This window comes from Meleagris gallopavo, chromosome 7 (genome assembly GCF_000146605.3).
Source record: "Meleagris gallopavo isolate NT-WF06-2002-E0010 breed Aviagen turkey brand Nicholas breeding stock chromosome 7, Turkey_5.1, whole genome shotgun sequence".
Classification (NCBI taxonomy): Eukaryota; Metazoa; Chordata; class Aves; order Galliformes; family Phasianidae; genus Meleagris; species Meleagris gallopavo.
Genome location: NC_015017.2, coordinates 8,574,433 through 8,593,870, shown reverse-complemented (window position 1 = coordinate 8,593,870; position 19,438 = coordinate 8,574,433). Strand labels below are relative to the sequence as shown.

At 36.5% G+C, this 19,438-nt stretch overlaps 1 long non-coding RNA gene across 1 annotated transcript; it reads right to left on the bottom strand.

Moving 5' to 3' along the window:
• Positions 1-239: 239 nt before the first annotated feature.
• LOC109368481 lies at positions 240-17,126 on the bottom strand. The gene is made up of 3 exons (XR_002116554.1): positions 17,043-17,126; positions 14,641-14,642; positions 240-695 (listed from the first exon to the last, which is right to left on the bottom strand). It is a non-coding gene; the product is annotated as an uncharacterized LOC109368481 (long non-coding RNA).
• Positions 17,127-19,438: the final 2,312 nt, after the last annotated feature.

Sequence of the window (19,438 nt, the reverse complement as noted above, 5' to 3'; positions counted from 1 at the left end):
TTCTCTTAAAACATCTGTGAAATACCCTGTATGATGGTTAACTGCTTGTCCCCTTCTTGCTCTTGTACTTCATAGCTACTGCTATTGCTACTACTCTTTTGTAGACTGAATTATTATCCTTAATTAAGAAATTCATTAATTAATCAAAGGATAAACACAGGTCTACCACTGGAAGCAGGTAAAGAAACATATACAGGAATTAAGCAACGAATCAACCCTCTCTCTTTCCAGAAAACATATTTTCTATTTTCTTTCCCTTGAACTAAACTGAAATGCTGAAGAAGGCTGTAATGGTCAATTAAAGTGTTCTGTTTTCAATAGTCTCTTCTCTCTGTTCAGCACTAGTTTTCATAATTCATTTTCCCTTATACCCCAGTGGTTCTCTATCAGAACTTTCTAAAGATGGAAGACTACTATATTACTAGATTAATATATCATTTTAATATAATTTCTTGTACATACATGCTCACAAGCGTTAGCAAGCAGCACAACCAAACTGGTAATAAGTCCTTTAGATCCTCCTCAGAGAACAGAGGTCAGGCTGTAAACTGAATTTCTAATGGCCTTATTGCTACAGCATGCAGAAGTTCCAGTTTCATATTCATCAGTGCACAGAATCACCACTGAAGGCACAGGGATGGAGGAAGGGAGCCGAGAAATCAGCCTTGCAGAGACAGTTGTCATCCATGTAGTAGCTGGCAAGAAGTTATTTAAATGGCAATTAGTGTCACACAGTCAACCATCTCAGCAACTACAAGTTAAGCTTATGGGCCATCAGAACATGGATTTTGCCTTTGCTGAAATGAAGGTCAAAGAGCTGCTGTCCTTGTGTAATAACCTCATCTACATCACATCCCTACTCCAGGAGCACATCCAAGAAAGTGCTCTTTCCCTTCCCCTCATGAGAAATAGAGAGGAGGAGAAGAGATAGTGGGGTAGTGCCAGAAACAGGAATACTGACCTGGAGTTTGATAAGAAAAAATGCTACCCTCCCTGTCTTGCAGCTTCTCTTGCTTTTGCGGCTAGTAAAAAGAATAAAGAAAGGAAGAAAGGAACGAATGGAGGAAAGAAAGGAAGGAAGGGAGGAAAGAAAGGAGAAAAGGAAGGGAGGGAGGGAGGGAGGGAGGGAGGGAGGAAAGTAGGAGCATTTCTCTGACCATTTCTATTTTTCTGCACTATTAGGTCTGCTGCACATGTGTTGAATAGAGAATATCAAGAAGGTTTGTGACTTTCTACACAAAATGAAATTGTCTGCTTGGTGCTTGGTTACTTGTTTGGGTGTCTTCAAATGAATGTTTTCAAAGGGATCAGAAAACTAAATATCTTTTCACTATAATGGAACAACACACGTAACACACTCAATACGTGAGTGTGCTATACATTGTATATTACATATTATTTATTAATATAGGTTATTATTTGTATCTATATAATACATGGTTTATGACTCATATATATATTTATATATAGAGAGAGAAACAAAACAGTTTTAAATTGAAAATTCACTCTTCCTGATGCTTTTTCCCCCCTTATTTCATCATGGATACCTTCTTCTTTGGCTCTCATTTTGTACCTTCCTGGGCAAACTGTTGTGCATCCTGGAAGCACTCTGTGTGCTATCACTTCCACTGGCAGTGATCCTATAGATCCCACATGGCAATGAAGCCACCGCGACAAGTGTGGAATGTGCCTATTAAACACACAGCCTTGTGGTGCCCTAAATTGCTCCAATACTTTGTTGGCTGCAGCTGCCAGGTGTCATCAGACCACAGCCCTGTGTGTCCTTGAAGCCAGAACAGGAAGGAGAAGAAAGGAGAGAAAACCCCATGGGCCTCATTCAGACCCAGGAGTATAGAACAGACAACATTTTTTATCTCTTCTAGAAGGGGTAATTAAAGGAAAAATACGTGGAGGATCAGCAAGAGCTGACTGAGCTGTTAAATTTGCCCTGAACTCCACATGCTAAGAAAGAAATGAGAAACAGTCTCAAAACATATGCTGCACTCACTGTATTTCTAAGTGAGTGACTGTGAGATCATTTTATATCATTTTGGTTAAAGAGGAAGGGGGGGCTGAACACAGAAACATGTGAAAATCCTTGCAATACTCTCTTATTAAGACCCCACTCTGAAAAGTCAAAGAGTCACTGACAGAAAAGCTTACTGGTTTCTGTGGTTTCACCTGAAAAAGATGGCAAATTTCCCCCGCACCTGGGGGCCAGCAGTGCCAGGCAATCTCACAGCAGTGTGCTCATCACTGCTGGCCCCAGAGGGGAAGTCAAGACTCCAGAAGGCTCCACTATCTCAGGTGTGGTTTTTGCTGCTGGTAGGTGGCTGGGTGATCTCTGTGCATGCAGTATGCACAGCTATGACTGAGCTACGGTCACCTACTCCTAGTTTCAACACTGAACAGCCAATGAAGCTGCACAGCATGTTAATATGGGTTTAAAATACCAAGAAGATATTATTTCCTTCTGAATCAATAAGGAGAGAAAGCATTCACTCCAACAATATATACATTAAAAGAACAATACTCTTCCTCTCTTGCTGTAAGCTACACATCACTACAGGTTTCATTAATGTCAGATACATATTAGTGTGCATACCGTTGCAAAAATACCTGTGTCATTCAGGTATCTGAACAAGCGCCATTGTAGGTCCTATTTATTTCTTTGGTAACTCAAGGAAAACGAATCTGTTCTTTACAGGTGGATATGTTAACTGAGACGCCTGGTTCAAACTCATTATTACTCTAGACATCCTTTCTAAGTAGCAGTATAATAGGATATTGACTGCATATGAATTGAGGAAAAGAATAAAGGCCAGTTACGACCAAATTATTGAACTTAGCTGAATCAAGGTTTGATCAATAATGCAGTGATTTGCAGCCATGAGCAGAAACCTCTTCCCTCTTTTTCCCTAATATACCATCTGCCAGTCTTTCTTTTTTCTTTGTCTCTTACCTCTCAGGATTTCAAAGGGCCCACATTATGGTCCTATGCAATGAAATGGAGGCAGTGAAATTGTGAAAGGTTACCAAATTGTAACTTTTCTATAAAATGAGTTATTGTGTTGCTGTGAAAAGACTTCTTAGTTATTGCAAGTATTGGAGAATTGTGAGTGAACTTCGGAGCACTCACCCTCTTATTATCAAACTAGCAGCAAACGCTATCTTTTCATCTCTTGCCGTCTGCCTTAGCTGACACCTTTCATGTCCCTGTCAAGCTGTATGACTCAGCTCCAGGCGCCCTCCAGAAATGCTCAGCTATATATTTTTGGTTTATTGGATTCTGAAAAATGTGATTTCCATTTGGTGGTAGCAAATAAAATGGAAGGGATTACGTTAGATAACACTTTACATGCAACCATGCATGTTGTTATTATGGATATTAACAGGAATATTAATACCTAAAAATATCGTATTACAATACAAGAAGGAGAAGTCTTAGAGGTGATGGACTTCACCATGATTGAAAAAAATCTTGTATCCTGTATGTTATAAACTGTTTGTGTGACTGTGTACAAGTCATTACGGTTTCCAGTTAAGAAAGCCCTGGAGAATATGTTTCATCTTAGAAGAACATCCTTGTTTATTCAAAAGGAGTAATATGGATTTAGGATTAAAATAGTGCAAAATAATGCCTTTATACTTTCTGACTAGGACAGGAACTCTTTCCACACCTAATTTACACGGTTTATATTATGAGTACATATTATCAGATTTGCGGGGTTGGTTTATTTTTATTCTTATTATTTTTTTCTTTTCATTGGAAACAGAGAACTCTGATTAATTCCCTCATCTGTCTTTCTACTATGGACTGTAATCTAGCTGATTAAAGTCTATAATGTGTTAGTATGTAGTGGAAATGTCATCTAATGGGAAGCAGCCTGGTGCCACAATAATGCCAGTAATAAACAGCAACAGCTCATAATACAATCTAATTGTTTTTTCCCTCTGCAAATAAAGTCAGTGGCAAGGTCTCAAATTAAGGTTTGAAAAGGGAGAAAAAATACATCATGGTTCATATAATTTCATAATTACTCTCATGAAGAACTGCAAATGTCGTAATTTATGTGATTACCTGATCAAGTGAAATGTATCTCTTTTAAAACTGTGATCTGCAATTACTGGAGACAAAACTGCAATCCATTCACCGTGCAGACTTCAGCTTGCCATGAAAAAAAGATTTCTTTAATTCATTTTAGTCTGAACCTCTTACTTAATCATTTTTCACAGAGTTAATAACTGTTAGAACAAAATAAAAGAAAAGGAAAGGATTCTTTGACATTAAATACACAATAGCAGTTTTGTATTTTCAACTAATATTGTGTATATAGAACTAATTAAGGCTGAAGCTCACTTTGCAACGAATGGAGCTTTTCATTATCACATAGCTGGACTAGGAATAGATTTACATACAAACATCAATATGTGAACTCATCTGGACTTTGTAGTTCTCTTTATCCTATTTGTGCAAAATGGCTGCCAAATTCTAAGTGCAGGAATAATCACACGGTGGGGAAGAAGAGAAGCCTGAAGTATTCTGATGTTCCGTTACTGGTCAGAAATACTTTTTTAGTGTAGATTTTCTAAACCATTGTGCCAACTACATACTGCAAGTGGCACTTTTTCACAGAACACTGGACTCTCTATCAGAGAGGAGGTTAAAGCAATTAGTGGAGTTTAAGCCATAGCCAGACACACTGACAAGTCACGCCTTGCCATTTTCCTGGGCTGCTATGAATTCACAAATATGGAGCTGTTTTCAAGCATCTGTTTGGTGGAGCTGAGAGTGGGACACAGCTCATGTGTTGACAAGGCATGAAAGCACTGATTTCACAAGTAAAATACCTCTGTTAAGAATATGATGTTGCTTTTTTGAACACAAAATATTAGAGTTGAAGGAATTAGAAGTGGAGAGGGAAGGAAAAACCTCAACTGACTACCCCCTCAACAGGGGAGGTAGTCAGATCCTTCCGGAATACACCTCTTCTAAACACTTGATGTCCACAATGCAGTCACCCTGGGAACTTCTTATACTTAGTAGCGTTTCTACAGTGTAATTCATGTGACCTCATTTATAGAGTTCCATTAAGAGAATACAGATCAGGACCCAGACAGCCTGTTTCTCTCCACTTCGGTTGAAGTCTGGATCACACTTGAAGATTAGAAAGTGCACGATAGATGATGAGGTGGGTTGAAAAGTGACTAAATGGCAGAATTTAGAGGTTGTGATCAATGGTATGGAATGTAGTTGGAGAACTGTAGCTACTGGTGTTCCCCCAGGGCTGGTGCTGGTCTTGTTTAACATCTTCATTATGATCTGGATTAAGGGATAGAGTTCAATCTTAGCAAGTTTGCTGATGATAAAAAGCTGGGAAGAGTGGATGACACACCAAAAGACTGTGCTGCCATTCAATGGGACCTGGCAGGAGAAGAACCTCATGAGACTGAAAAAAAAAAAAAAAAGCAGCAAGCATAGAGTCCTGCACCTGGTGAGAAATAACCACATGCATCAGTACAGTATGGGGTTGACCTGCAGCAGAGGAGCTCTGCAGAGAACGACCTATGTGTCCTGATGAGAAACAGGTTGACCATGAGCCAGCAGTGTGCCCGTGGCCAACAAGGCTAATGGTAGCCTGGGGTGCATTAAAAAGTGCGGCCAACAGATGAAGCAAATTCAGCTTCACTCTCTACTCTACCTTGGTAGAAGCCACAACTGAAATAGTGTGACCAGTTCTGGGATCCTCAGTTCAAAAAAGACAGGTTTCTCCTAGAAAGAGTTCAGCAAAGGGCAGACAAAGAAGATTAAGGGACTGGAATGTCTCTTGTATGAAGAAAGGCTGAGACCTAGGACTGTTCAGCCTGGAGAAAAGGTGACAGAGAGTGGAATCTCATAACTGTTTATAAATACTTCAAGTGCAAAGGAATTGGATGAGGCCACACTCTCTTCAGTGGTGTGTAGTGATAGTCAAGGAGCACCAGCCAAAAACTGCAACATATGCAGTTCCCCACAGATATGCAGAAGACCAACTTAACTGTCTGAGTAACAGAGAACGGAACAGGCTGCCATGAGAGGCTGTGCAATCTCCTTGTTTGGAGATACTCAAGAACAATCTGGACATCTACCTGTGACACCTACCGTAAAGAATCTGCTATAGCAGGGAAATCGTATTTGATGATCTCTAGAGATCACTGCAATTCCATGATTCTGTGACTGCTTCAGTACAATGTAGACATGTTTGTTCAGATGAAATGAGTTTCTCTGTGTGCTTATCATTTTTTTCCTAGATCATCAGAGATAATGAACTACAAGAAGGACCTCCACACAGCATATCATTACCACCTTAGCGCGTAATAATTTATAGAGGTCTGTATGGGTACTTGAGGAATATTTTCAAAAGCATTTACTGATAAGGTCAACATTATTGACTTTTTGATGAAGGTCTCACACAATGATTAATTTACTTGTGCATTACTTTGCTTTGCATTTTATGCCCTGATGTACCTAACTAGATAAGCATTTAGCGTCCCTAACATTTCATTCTGACACCAGAATGCTGGTGGGAAGCAGTGCTGCCAGGAGGGCTTCTGTGAACAGCTAGACTGGCTTTACTTTTTTTTTTTTTTTTTTGTAGGAAGGAAGTTCTTCAACTCATTGCCAAGCCTTTCAGGAGGCTGAGCACAGGTCATTCTCCTGTCTTCCCCGCAATCTTTCACCTGTGCTCTGTGTACTGTTATAACAGTGTCAAAACCCAATCCTTGCTTTGTACAATGCATTTTGAGAGCCCAGTACTGAAAGCACAAGAGAAAAACTGACCATTGCATAAAAATCTCTCTGTTGGTAAAACTCCACACTGAATGCACACTGATGTATATATGGAGGAAAAAAAAAAAGTGAAAAGGTGTTGTTTCATCTGTGTGATTTATGAAAAAAAAAAAAGTACAGTTTGTAAAACCTGATGGTGAGTCCAGCTGACACACTGTTAACGTGCAAAGAGATTTCTGCTATCATGCTAAGGCTTACTTGAGGTCTTGCATTTACTCAATTACTATTGCTTGTAGGAAATACAGTTTACTAGAAAATCATGTGAGCAAACACAAAACAGAGCCTGAGCACATGAGAAAGAGCTAAGAGAAACGCAGAACTTGAGAAAAACAGTGAAAAATAAGACCTATCAAATATTTTCTGATTTTAACTGATGTACATCTACATTTTTTCAAAATAGAAAGGAGGAAAACAGTCACTGTAAAAACACAATGAAAGAAGAGTTTTTAAGTGAGATTAACCAGCAGAAAGGCAAAAGCCATCAGAAAAAAAGCAGATCTCAAAGGCTAATGCGTCATTAGTCCCAAACAACAAATAGTCACTTACTAGATGACCTTATATGCTCCCCTTACAGAAGTCTCACTTCTCAGGAAGAAAATCTGACATGATACTGTCACCAGGGAAAGTGAGAGGAATGCTTCTTCATCGCTTTGATATAAGGCATACTAAGCCAGAAATAAGATGCCTTAGAAATATTTTGTCCTCTGTAACCTGTGTTACAGTGTGATGCCTCTAATTTGGCATCCTCAAACTTTAGGAAGGTAGGAGACAATTTGTTGAAAGGGATGATCAAAAAATGCTTGTTACTTCAAATACTACAAAGTTTTGCTGGGTCTGAACTAACTCCCACAATCTTAGTCACTATAGGTCAGTCACATCTCATAACTCACTAAGTTAAGCACATGGAGAGAATATAACTGTGGGCTGAACACACAAAATTTAACAAAAGAGAAGAAAAATAAAGTGTTGGCAAACACTAATGGAACATCTAAGGTATCTTCTCATGAAATAATATTGCCCTTAGACTTCAACGCCACGTCTTGAATAGTTATTTTATACCTCCATACATAATCCTAATAATGTTTTAATTCAGTTATTCTTTTAAATAATTGCAGTTGTAGAGAAGACATAACTATGCTGGTCGTGTGCAATAAAAACTGAGACTTGACATAGATTACATATTCCCAATGGAGAACACTGCAATTGATTAAAGTGCAACCTATCATTATAAGTCAAGAACTCATAGAAACATGAGAGTTCTGAATTGAAATGTCAATTTTTCCTTTAAAAGTAGAAATTAGTCATTCTTTTTTTCCTATATATGAACTCAATTGATTTACACAAGACTTATATTAAATAATCAGCTCTAATGAAGACTGTTGCTTGGTAGGATAGTTGTTAACTTATTTTGCTATTGCCTTAGGCAACACGGGCTCAGTTATCAACGTTTAAAAAAAGTTGCATTTTCTAAGACAAGGAACTGGAATATATTATTTTACCTGCAATGATTTCATTTATAGAGAGTAATTTATAAAGGGGTCTATGTTTAAAAATATACATAGTTGATTCATACGAGGGGAAGGGGACACATATAATGACTACATTTAAGTCTTTAAGAGTTCTGTGTTAAGCTTGCTGCTCTGCTGCTAACTTGGGTTTTACTTATATTGTGACTTGTAGAAGGAATTGGTGCTCATAGTGAGACAGATGTATGACTTAACCATTGAAACTTAGAGCCATAATCCTCAAAACCTTCGCATTACTAATCTCTGCAGGATCTCCACATCACTGCCTCAAAAGAAATACTGAACAAAGGCTACTTCCAGGCACTCTTCTCATCTCCAGTGCTTTTGTCAAGTGAAGAACATTGAAAAGATAGTAATGAATGTAAAGAAATCCCTAGAAACTGCCATTAACTGGGAGATGTTGTAACGTTTTAAGAAAAGATAAAATAACTAATTTTCCTCATAATTAGATTGAAATTCACATATTTTGTTTTGCTTCTACTAACACAAATACAGCTTTCTCAAATCAGTATTGTACATCTTTTTTAAAAAGCAATATAGAGATTAATTATTTGTATGTGTTGCTAATTCTATTTACTACAACTGATTTATTTTTGTGAAGTGTTGTGTGGCTTTCCTAGGTGATATGTTAACATTATGAAGAAATCTTCAGTGTATTTAAATTTTGATTATCAGAACTGCTGTTATTTTTTTTAAGTTAACTTATAAATGTTTATCTTCTTCAAAGGCTGAGTAGTCAAAAATCTGAATTTGCTTTCCCAAGCATATTTTTATGAGATATAGTAAAACATAATTAGAATTCTAGTCTTATATATTATTAAAATAGTACTGCTTAACTGTTCAGGCAAATTCCATTGCTGTTGTCTTAAGTCTTGAATGAGCAGTACCTCAGTTTAATGGGCTCCTCATAAACCAATGAGGAATTTAAAATTAATATTTCTTCTACATTTCTCATGTCATTTTTGTAAAAATGAATCACCAAATTTTGGAGAAAAATAACTATTGCTGGAGAAGACAAAGTAAATTCAAAATAGCTAGAAATTCATAACACCTTTAAATATACCTGTACTAAGATTTTTGACGCTGGGAGCCTAATCACTGGGATTTACAGCTGATGTGCATATCAGTGTAGGGATAGCCAGCAGGAGACCATCTCCATTCTGAGGGCCTGATTGGACAATTTGTTCTCTTAGTTTCTCAGACACAAGAATCCTACAGATATGCGGAAAGTTCAAATAAATCTATATGGTCCTTGGGTAATTTTCTTTACTCTTTTTTTGGTAAGACAAACACTTCTAATTCAATTAAATTATCTTATAATCCTTACCAGTTTAGTTTGTTTTTCAAGAAGTTATGGTAATAGAGTGATTTATTCTCAACTAGAATTCAGTTTCTCTTGGCTGCTGTTCAGAAACATAACTGTTTATATGATTTATTTTTTTTTTTTCAGATTTTTCCCTGTGAAGTTTTTCAGGAATCCTTTCACCATATGTAGAGACAAAGAAAGCAACTGATGCTGAGAGCTATTGGCTTAAAGGGGTTCATCTTCTTTAAATGAAATGCAAAGCCAGACTTTCCTTGTTAACTATGAAATATTATTCCCAAAGGTTTTCTTATTTTCAGTCTTAAATATTAGGTTTTCACTTACTTGAGCATACGTATGCTGAAGACGCCTATTCTGAGGCAATGTTGTACATACCTATCATTACAGTGCATACACTGGTGTACTGTTGTAGCCTTGATTCTTTTAGAAGAGATAAAGCTTCAAGCAGGTTCCTATGAAAGATCTTGCACTGCAAGGTCCAAAGGGTTTCCCTGTACATTTCTTAGGATTATCTCCTCCTGCTTTTGTTTGATGTTACTGAATAATCCTAAAACCCATAATGGGCTTCATTTGCTTATTTAATAATGCATAAGTTTTGACGAAATACGCTTAGATTTTTATAGGGAGATTATATACCACTTTTTTTTTCTTCCTTTGAGATGCCGAATGTCTTAAATATAAGATGTGAGCACACAGCAAGTCAAACCAACAATTTCAACTTTGATCCAATGCAAAATTTAAACAAGTCAGGTAGTATGATATACAGAAACCGACATTATTGCAGTTAAGCAGTGGGTGTGCATGCACTTAATCTCTAGGGAGACAACCAAAATGCAACCCAAAATAGTGTATTTTCATTTTGAATGAATCATGCTTGTATTTACATACATGCATACATTTGCATACATGCAGTAAGCACTACCCTGCTGCAAATTCTTTATGCTGTTTATACTAGCTTTTTGGTCACTTATAGTATATAAAATAATTCTCGTAATCGCAAGAATTAATCTGCACAGATAGTCTCTCTAAGTGTGAGTACGCATGGCTGAATAATCTGGCAGGTGAGAAATCCCTTCTGCTAGTTACCTGAGCAATTTGAGTATAGAATCATGCATGAATCCCAAAGAAGATTCCTCATGGTGGCACCACCACAAAGCCAGACAAGGACAGAGCCTCAAGGTTTCTCCATGCAGTGCTTGAGAACCGGGTATCTGATTGCAAGGCTATCTGTGGGTACGAGATTACAGGCACCCTCTGCACAGAAGCCTATAAAACCTAGCCAATACATAATAGTAATGACATAGCCCCAAAAGTACGCAACACCACATTCTGCATTTCAAAGGTGTAGGTCCTACATGCCATCAGTAGATACTCTCTTTTAATACTTACTTTGCATTTTGACCTGTTTTGGTAATTATATTTCATTATGAATATTCCAGCTTTGATTGATAGGTGGAGCTGACACTGTTAATTACAATTTTGACATCATTTCCTTTGAAGCCAATGACAAAACTCCTATTGACTTCAAATAGCTTAGGATAAAGCTTTATAGAGCAAGCTTTTATTGTACTCATATCAAATAAATTGTGCATACCTAGACACTGCTGAAAGATGATGAGCATTCATTGAAGACACTGGAAGTCAAAGACATCTTGAATTTTCCTACAGAGTCCTCATTTTAAACTTTTTCAATATTGTATATTGAACAGTTACCTAGTTTCTAATGCATACATTTGTCATTGGAAATGAGATGATTGTCAAATGGAATGAAAATTTTACAGAAGTATGTTCATTTTCTATTACTGTGCATATCACAATGTCATGGTAATGTTGCTAATGAGTTCTGTGGGTCACAAAGTTCACTCCAAAAAAAAAAAAATGACAGATTTATGGAAAGTGGGATTTCCCTTCATACCTCGTGGTTCATAAAACAGTAATTATGTATTTGTAACAGCTTGCTTCCTGTACGCACATATTTCCTTTTCTACAGAAGAAAAGAAGTTACAAACAATGACCCTACTACAATGTGGATAACAAAGAACCTAAGCTGGACAATTAGTTCTCCCACGTCACACATGAAAAAGGTAAAGATGCAAAACTCACGCATACAACACACTTCCCATCAACAAAATTGATAGGGTATGTTCAATGGGACTTGTGTGGACATTAGTAGGTACTTTGAAGTGTATCAGCAGTGGAGCTTGACGTTGCCATGATGCATGATTTTTCCACATCAGAACAGGCACCCACAGATCTCGGCCACCTCTGGCCCCTGTTACAGTTCATTTTCCCTTCAGATGTGCAGTTAAGCCTGTTCGCAGGCATGTTATGGTACAGAGATACTCAAAGACAGTTATAAACAGATTTCTAAGATACTGCAGGAGAGACTGAGTATCTAAAACAGATTTATTCATGAAGGCATGTCTTAAGGTACCCTAAAGTACAGAGAGAAGCAACATTTATGTGAAAATTGACTCATTTAGTTTGCATATATAAACGGTATTACGTATAACTGAATTGTGAGTCTTGAAGTGAGTTGTCTCCCACTTAGAATAGTAATTTCCAACATTTCCACCCTGGAATTAATACAGCATCAGGCTCAATGCAGCTTATCTTACATGAGATCATAAATCTTTTAAAATTACACTGACTTGGGCAAGGTAATTTATAGTTTTAACCACAGTATATTAGAAGTATTGGAATAGATTTGGATTTGTTCTGCTACAGTCGGCAGACTTCAGATATCTACTGGAGCTCCTCACCCGTTAAGTTTAGGGTCCCAGATAAATCATGCTGGAAACTAGCCCTAGAGGTAGGCACACTTTCAAGAGGCTAAATAGCTGAGTTACAACAGTAAGCAGATAATCCCTTTTCCATGTATTCACTTTAGCATGGTAGCTTAGGAACTTCACATTTTATCCACAATATACTCTTACATTTTGTTCTCTCCAGTTTGCTTTCTGGCACTGATACAACACATGCCTTGTACAGGGGCAGACACAGCCTTTGGCATCTCACACATCTAAGAGAACATCCACTTAAACTACAGCCTACATTTCTCTCTGGCAAACAGGCACAAAACCAGATGTAGGGGTTAGACAGTTGTTACCTTCTACCAGGTGGAAATGATTAAGAAAATAATCATCTTTTACACTGTCCAAGTTATGACCCCACTCTTCCCAGCTGAGTTAAATTAGTACAGATACAGTCTAATTAAATCACATCTTTTTTATCTTAATTTTCTTCTGGTGTGTCTGGTTGATCAGGCTTCTTCCAGAGGATTTACATTTCCATTTAGGGTATCACACCAGCCTTGCAGATCAAAGTGGACATTTATCAGAGGTCTTTTCAGTGAATAGTTACATTATCATGGGATTCTCAAAAACTAATTTAGAATATACTAGCTTACATAGATCTTGTTTTCAAGTTCTTTTTAAATAAATGTCTCATAATGCATATAAATTATCAATTTGCATAAAATCACTTCTATTATTATTCTTCTTTTAAGCACATGGAGAAGTGCAATCATTTAATGGGGTGTATAAGGGAATTGGACAAACAGAAAGGTCTTTTCTGTTTATGAAGATCATAGAATCATATAATTGTTTGAGCGGGAAGGGACCTTTAAAAGTCATCTAGTCCAAACTCCTTGCAACAAACAAGGACATGTACAGCTAAATCTTACTGCTTAGAGCCTGTCCAACCTGACCTTGAATGTTTCAGTGCCTCACTATCCTTATGGTAAAAAACGTCTTTCTTACATCCATTTTAAATCTCTCCTCTTTTAGTTTGAAACTGTTTCCCCTTGTCCTATGTCAACAGACCCAGTTAAAGATTATATCCCATTCCTTCTTATAGCCCTCTTTCAGATACTGAAAAGCCATTATCCCTGGAACTCAAGGCTAAACAGACCCAGCTCTCTCAGTCTGTCCTGGTAGAGGAGGTGTTCCATCTCTCAAATCAAACCATATGGCATTAACCAATTACTGAGAAATTACATGTGTGTATTACTGAAACAATAGCTGTGTGTTACTGAGAAATGGTAGTAGCATATAGTCCCCGATGGAAATTTAAGAACCAAAGTTTAAGAGAAAATAATAGCTAGATCTACTTAGTTTGTTGTCCAAGAAAATGTAATCGTATTATTAAGTCAACTTTTATTTCCACACTACTTAAGCCCATATAAACAACAAAAAAAGAAGTTGATGAAAATATGCATGAAAGGAAGTGGAATTACTTTAGAGGGGGTGTATAAACAATTTCTAAAGATCCCGATCACTGTATATTAACAGTCTTGTTAGCAGTTTATGAGCAATAACAACTACAAAAACCATACAACTCTGGTTTGGGGAATTCCCCAATAGTTCAAGTTAATGCAGCACAAATAATTTTGGTGTTTAATAGTGTGAATTAAAAATAATTAAGACAAAATGCTACAGCCATGATTCGATATCTGAATCATTAGCTTGCTCCTTAAACAGGATAGAAGTTCACCTGAACTTAGCATGAAGTGTGGGTCTACCGTAAACCCATACTTTTACAGTAAGGGTTTACTCTCCAAAAACAAGAACACTCTGTAATCAGAGTAGTACTAAAACAAACTGAGATAGATGCTTTAGGATAAGAGGAACGTATAATCAAGATTTAACATATTAATTATAAGGTAATCATAATGGTTTAACAATCCTATAGCTGGAGGCTTCCAGAGAAAATGTGCTATTATTATTAATACTACCTACAAATTTAGACCATTTCTGTATCCGCTGGTGTAGAGTTCCGAGTTCTTTTAATATTTGTTTCATACCACAAAATGGAGATAGATTTTTCACAAATAAACGTATATAGATTTTTTTCACAGTAGAAAGACTAGACAGAAAGTTCAAAACAGTTAAAAGAGAAATACATTGCTAACTTGAAAATTGATTTTAACCACTATTATAAAACTGATCCACCCTTCTGACATCTGTAGGTCCTGTGAACTATGTGGCAGCTGTCTTTTTTTTTTTTTGTCTGTGACCTACTTCAAGGAAGGTATTTCTAAAGATAATTCTTGTAGACCATGTTTTACAACTGAATGAAATCTCTGTCTGAGTATTTTATAGGATGTGTTTAGACTAGTCAGTGTTATTGTTTATGATGTTGATTGTCCATGAAGGACAGGCATGCCATATACCTTTGTGAAGGGTTAGCTGCTCGCCTCTCATTAGGTAACATACCAGCCCAAAGTACAGGCAACACTAGCATCCGAAGTGTAAAAAGCTACAGTTTTCATCCAATGCTGAAAATTCACTGAATTTTTCTATCCCTCTCTTACTAGAAAGTAAATTGTGGAAAAAAAAAAAACAAAACACTATTTGGCAAGCCAAAATTAAGTTTCAGTGTTGCAGGTTGATTTTATGTTTGCATACCACCAATGTATACCACTCATATGTTAAGAATGATTTTCTTACTTATTAACTTCAAAGTAATGATCACTTTCCAGACATTCATATAATGGGGGGATCTCTACTTAGCAGTTTCATCTTATATCATTTTTCTTTCCAGATGGGGAAAGACAAGCTAAAGAACAAGCACCATGCTTTGGTAGTTAACAGACACTTCCCTGTTTTTAATAGGGAAAATATTTTAAATATAAAAAGTTACCCCTTTTTATGATTTTTAAGGGTTTTCAATTATAGCCATAGTGTTTATTTCTTTTTTTTGTGAGGTCTTTTTCTGTCGAAGTTTGCTCTCATGTTATTGTAATATTCTGCTTGAATCTAAGGAAAGAAATGAAATTTTATTTCTTTCATCTTGTATTTGTTATGGCTACAAATCACAGCTTTTTACCATGAGACTGAAAGGCTTTTGAACTTTTAATAAATTCAACAAATTCAAGACAGCCACTGTAATACTACAGAAGTATCATGCAAAATCAATTCTTGAATTCTACAAAACGCAATAGAAGAGTTGAGTATTTTGATACAATCTGATAAGCTTACCCATTGGGAAAATTTACATGAATGGCAGTTCATATCATCCTGTTTCTCAACTTGAGTCTGATCAGCAAGGCTCGGAGATACTGAGAATTTACGGCCACTTGATTCAAAATGAAGTCTCAGGTTAGTCACAGATTCAGAAGCTGTGTAGTGTTTCAGAAAGACCCTGTGAGGTGTGCCTTATCTGAAAAAATTATCATTGCAAGGCTTGGTTTTACGGCCAGGTAGTGAATAGTGAAACAGTACTGAGATCATCTGAAGTTCCTCTTGGCCTTTAGCAGTAGTTCATACCTTTGTTCTCAACCTATTATCACACAGTAAATTTGGAAATAATCCTATGACAAATAATTTACCATCATCGAAAAGATCACTGTTCAAAGATCTAGACACATCATTAGGTTTCCTTCCAATACAAACACAAGTTTCCAAGGGTAATAATACTTGGTGATGACTACCTATGCCATATTTGACAAATACTGCCTTCAATCAAGTTCCTTGCCTATGCAGTGTATAGCACAGAATAACTTTGCTAAATATATTCATACCTTTATATTCAAGTTCTGAAATAATGAAATAATTCTACCCTAAACTGATTGAATTTTTCAGTGGACCTTTCTTCATTTCAAGATTCATGAAATTACATGGGACGATGATATAGATAGATTTGGCACGGGGAACAGAGGACAAACCTGGAAAAGTAAGAATTTTCAGAGTAGAAGTGGAATAGAGATACTTTATGGACTCCAGTAACTTATTTTAAGAGAAAGAAAAGCAACTAACAGTGAATGAGTTCTTAAGGTTCTGTCAAAGTTATATCCATGAGATAATCTTTGTTTAATGCAGTATGCTACTAATGCTGAATACTATGGTACATTTCTGTTAGCAAACATCAGGTGTGTGTTCCTCAGTTGCTGAGAAAGTATATTGCTTGCCTACGAGGAATTATAAGATTTGACTCACACGTACATTCTCAACACACAAGAGAGAATACCAGACTTGAAGAAGCTGCTGCTAAAATTACTTTTAAACACTCCCCTATTTAGACTCATTTCTCATCACGTGCCTCTGTTGTCAGCATACATTTTCCTAGACCTTTGCATCCCATATATAGATAAATATTTCCGTGTTCACTTATATTTGAATTGATGGCATTATTATAATCATTATAGCTATTACTCCTTTTGCAACACAGTTAAAGATTAAATCAAGGTTTTTCCACAATAAGAGTTAAAATAATACTTCTCGATTTTCTGAAGCCCTTAACAGGTCTGTCTTTCAGAGGGTGAACAGTTAACTTTTGAGAGCCAAGGCTGCGAGAAAGAATACTAAATTAAGCATCCAAAAATGCATAATTACTACTCTTTAAAAAAAAAATATTGACTCACGTGACTGCAGGGTGGATCACTGTCATCACAGCTGACGATGCTCTATAAATATGAAGTTACTGAGGCTGAGCCTTTTGAAAAGTCTGCAAGGTAAGAAGGGGAGACATTTTGTAAATTCTACTGTGTAATTCTGCTGTGTACATATTCACGTACAATATTGAATTGATAATGGCACACATTTTGCATCTGGTTCGTCAAAAGCCAGAGGCGAAAACATATCATCAAGGATGAATTCCCCAAGTATTTTACTTTCACAGCATCAGTGGTACTTCTAGAGATTGAAATGGAATTTCTCTGTAGTTTTTTCCAAATGCAGCAGCAACATTAATGCAGGGGTTTTCAACAAAAAACCAAAACAGTAAAAAGTATATTTCTAGAATATTTACATAAACAAAAGCTTTATCTGTAATTCATTTTTAATTAGAAAGCATTCCATGATAAACTGGTCTTCCTTCACGTGCCTCAAGCTTATATGCACTAAGCTTTATGGATTTTCTATTCCCTAAGAGCATTACCTAACACTGAAATAACACCTGAGGTGAGCAAGTAATCGGAGCTTCTGTTTCCAAACCTTATGAGCTGGCATAAAACACAATGTTAATATTCAGCCGTTGTATTTATTATACATGACAAGAGATAATAAGGTGTTATTAATACATAATAAGTAGCATATATAAGGAATGTAATGAAGACACAGTGTCCGATTTGAAAATCAGTTATATCAGTGCACTGTTTTATTCTGCAAAATTAACCTGAGTTTTCCTAAGAGTTCAAAAGGAATAGAACCAATACTTCTGAAATATTTTGTTTTGTAGATCTGTCCATAACATTGCCAGTCTTTCTCATATGACTGAGCAATACTTTCTATCCAACTCCTAAGGATAGATGATGTATCACACATTCATCTTAGCATTTTACAAAAGGGTAGTTTGGCCAAAAGGAGGGACCTTACATGCAGCACAGGAGGTCTGAAAGCCAAAAGGTGAATTCAAAGCCACGCGGTGTGTAGAACAACCAGTCACATGGCTGCCTGATCCAAGCAATTTCAGTTCTTAGATATGTTAGTACTACAGATGAGTTAGAATATTCTGTTTCCTCACTTATTTTTCCTTGAGCAGATTTTTCAGTGTTTTCTTTCATTAACTTTTAATTAAGATTTTAAGACTCTGTAATTCACTGGAGCAGCTCCAGGTTCCAGTATCAGGTAAATATTAATATTGTCATTCAAACCCAATATTCTTTTCTACTTTTTTATCTTCATATCAAAACAGCAAACAACTGAAAATGTTATTTTCAATAAACAACCTACTTTGCCCACAGTAGTTCAGATTAAGTACTGAGAAGAGGATTTACCAAGTCTGCTATATTGAAGAGCTACTGGAAAGGAAGATGCTGCTCAAAATAATGCTAATAACAAAAATCCTGCAGTGGACAAGATTTTGCCAATAGAAACATTTTTTATTTTTATTTTTTTATTAGTGCATATGAATAATCATAATTATTACCATATGACTTTCATTAAGAATAGCAGTGGCTCAGACTGTATAGTATCTTTGTCTCAAGAAAAACCAAATACATTGTAAATGTAACGAACTAAAGAAAAGTCTCATGCCTAGAACCAAGGCAAACATTGCCCATGTCACAAAGGGTTCAAATACTAACACTGCCTTACAGTCCTGTTTCAGGAACGACTGAGTTTTCCTTCCCCATGTTAGTTATCCATCAGAAACTTTGGACCGATAGTTGTTCCTTAGAGAGTAAATAAGATAAGAAAGCATGATTTTGGTGTACTGCCTTGTTTTTAGTATGGATTTATTTTGGTGAATACATCATCCGTACTGCTGACAGTGAGGTGACGTACTGCGACTTTAGAGCATTTCACAGATGTCAATGAATTAAACTTAAGCGATATCTGAGTGATAGACAAGTTTTTATCTTCAAACAGATGGAGAGCCCATGCAAACAAGGAGCCACTGAGTTTTACAGGGAAAAAAAGCAAGAACAAAAAATACTTCAGAGTGAAGAAAGTTGAACTCTTACCCATAACCATATACTAATTCTTGTCCCTACCTCTGCTGTTTAATTTTTTGGACCACACCATGAGATTACTTGAGTTGAAGAAAATAAGCAGAAATATCTCTAACAGCCTCAGACCTACCCTGACACTGGCACAATAGAAGATAAGATTGAGAGATGGGAGCTGGACTGCCTGTTCTAACTACTGGTGCTTAGATTAGCCATGGCTGCAGTGTCAAACCAAGTACTTGTTCAGAGGTAAGTCATGCATTTCACATGTGGACTAAGGATTTGTAAAATAATTACTCTTACGCAATAGCAAAATTCGCACCCAAATGTTAAATGAAAACAAAAATCTTACAATATCTTCTTCATCCCTC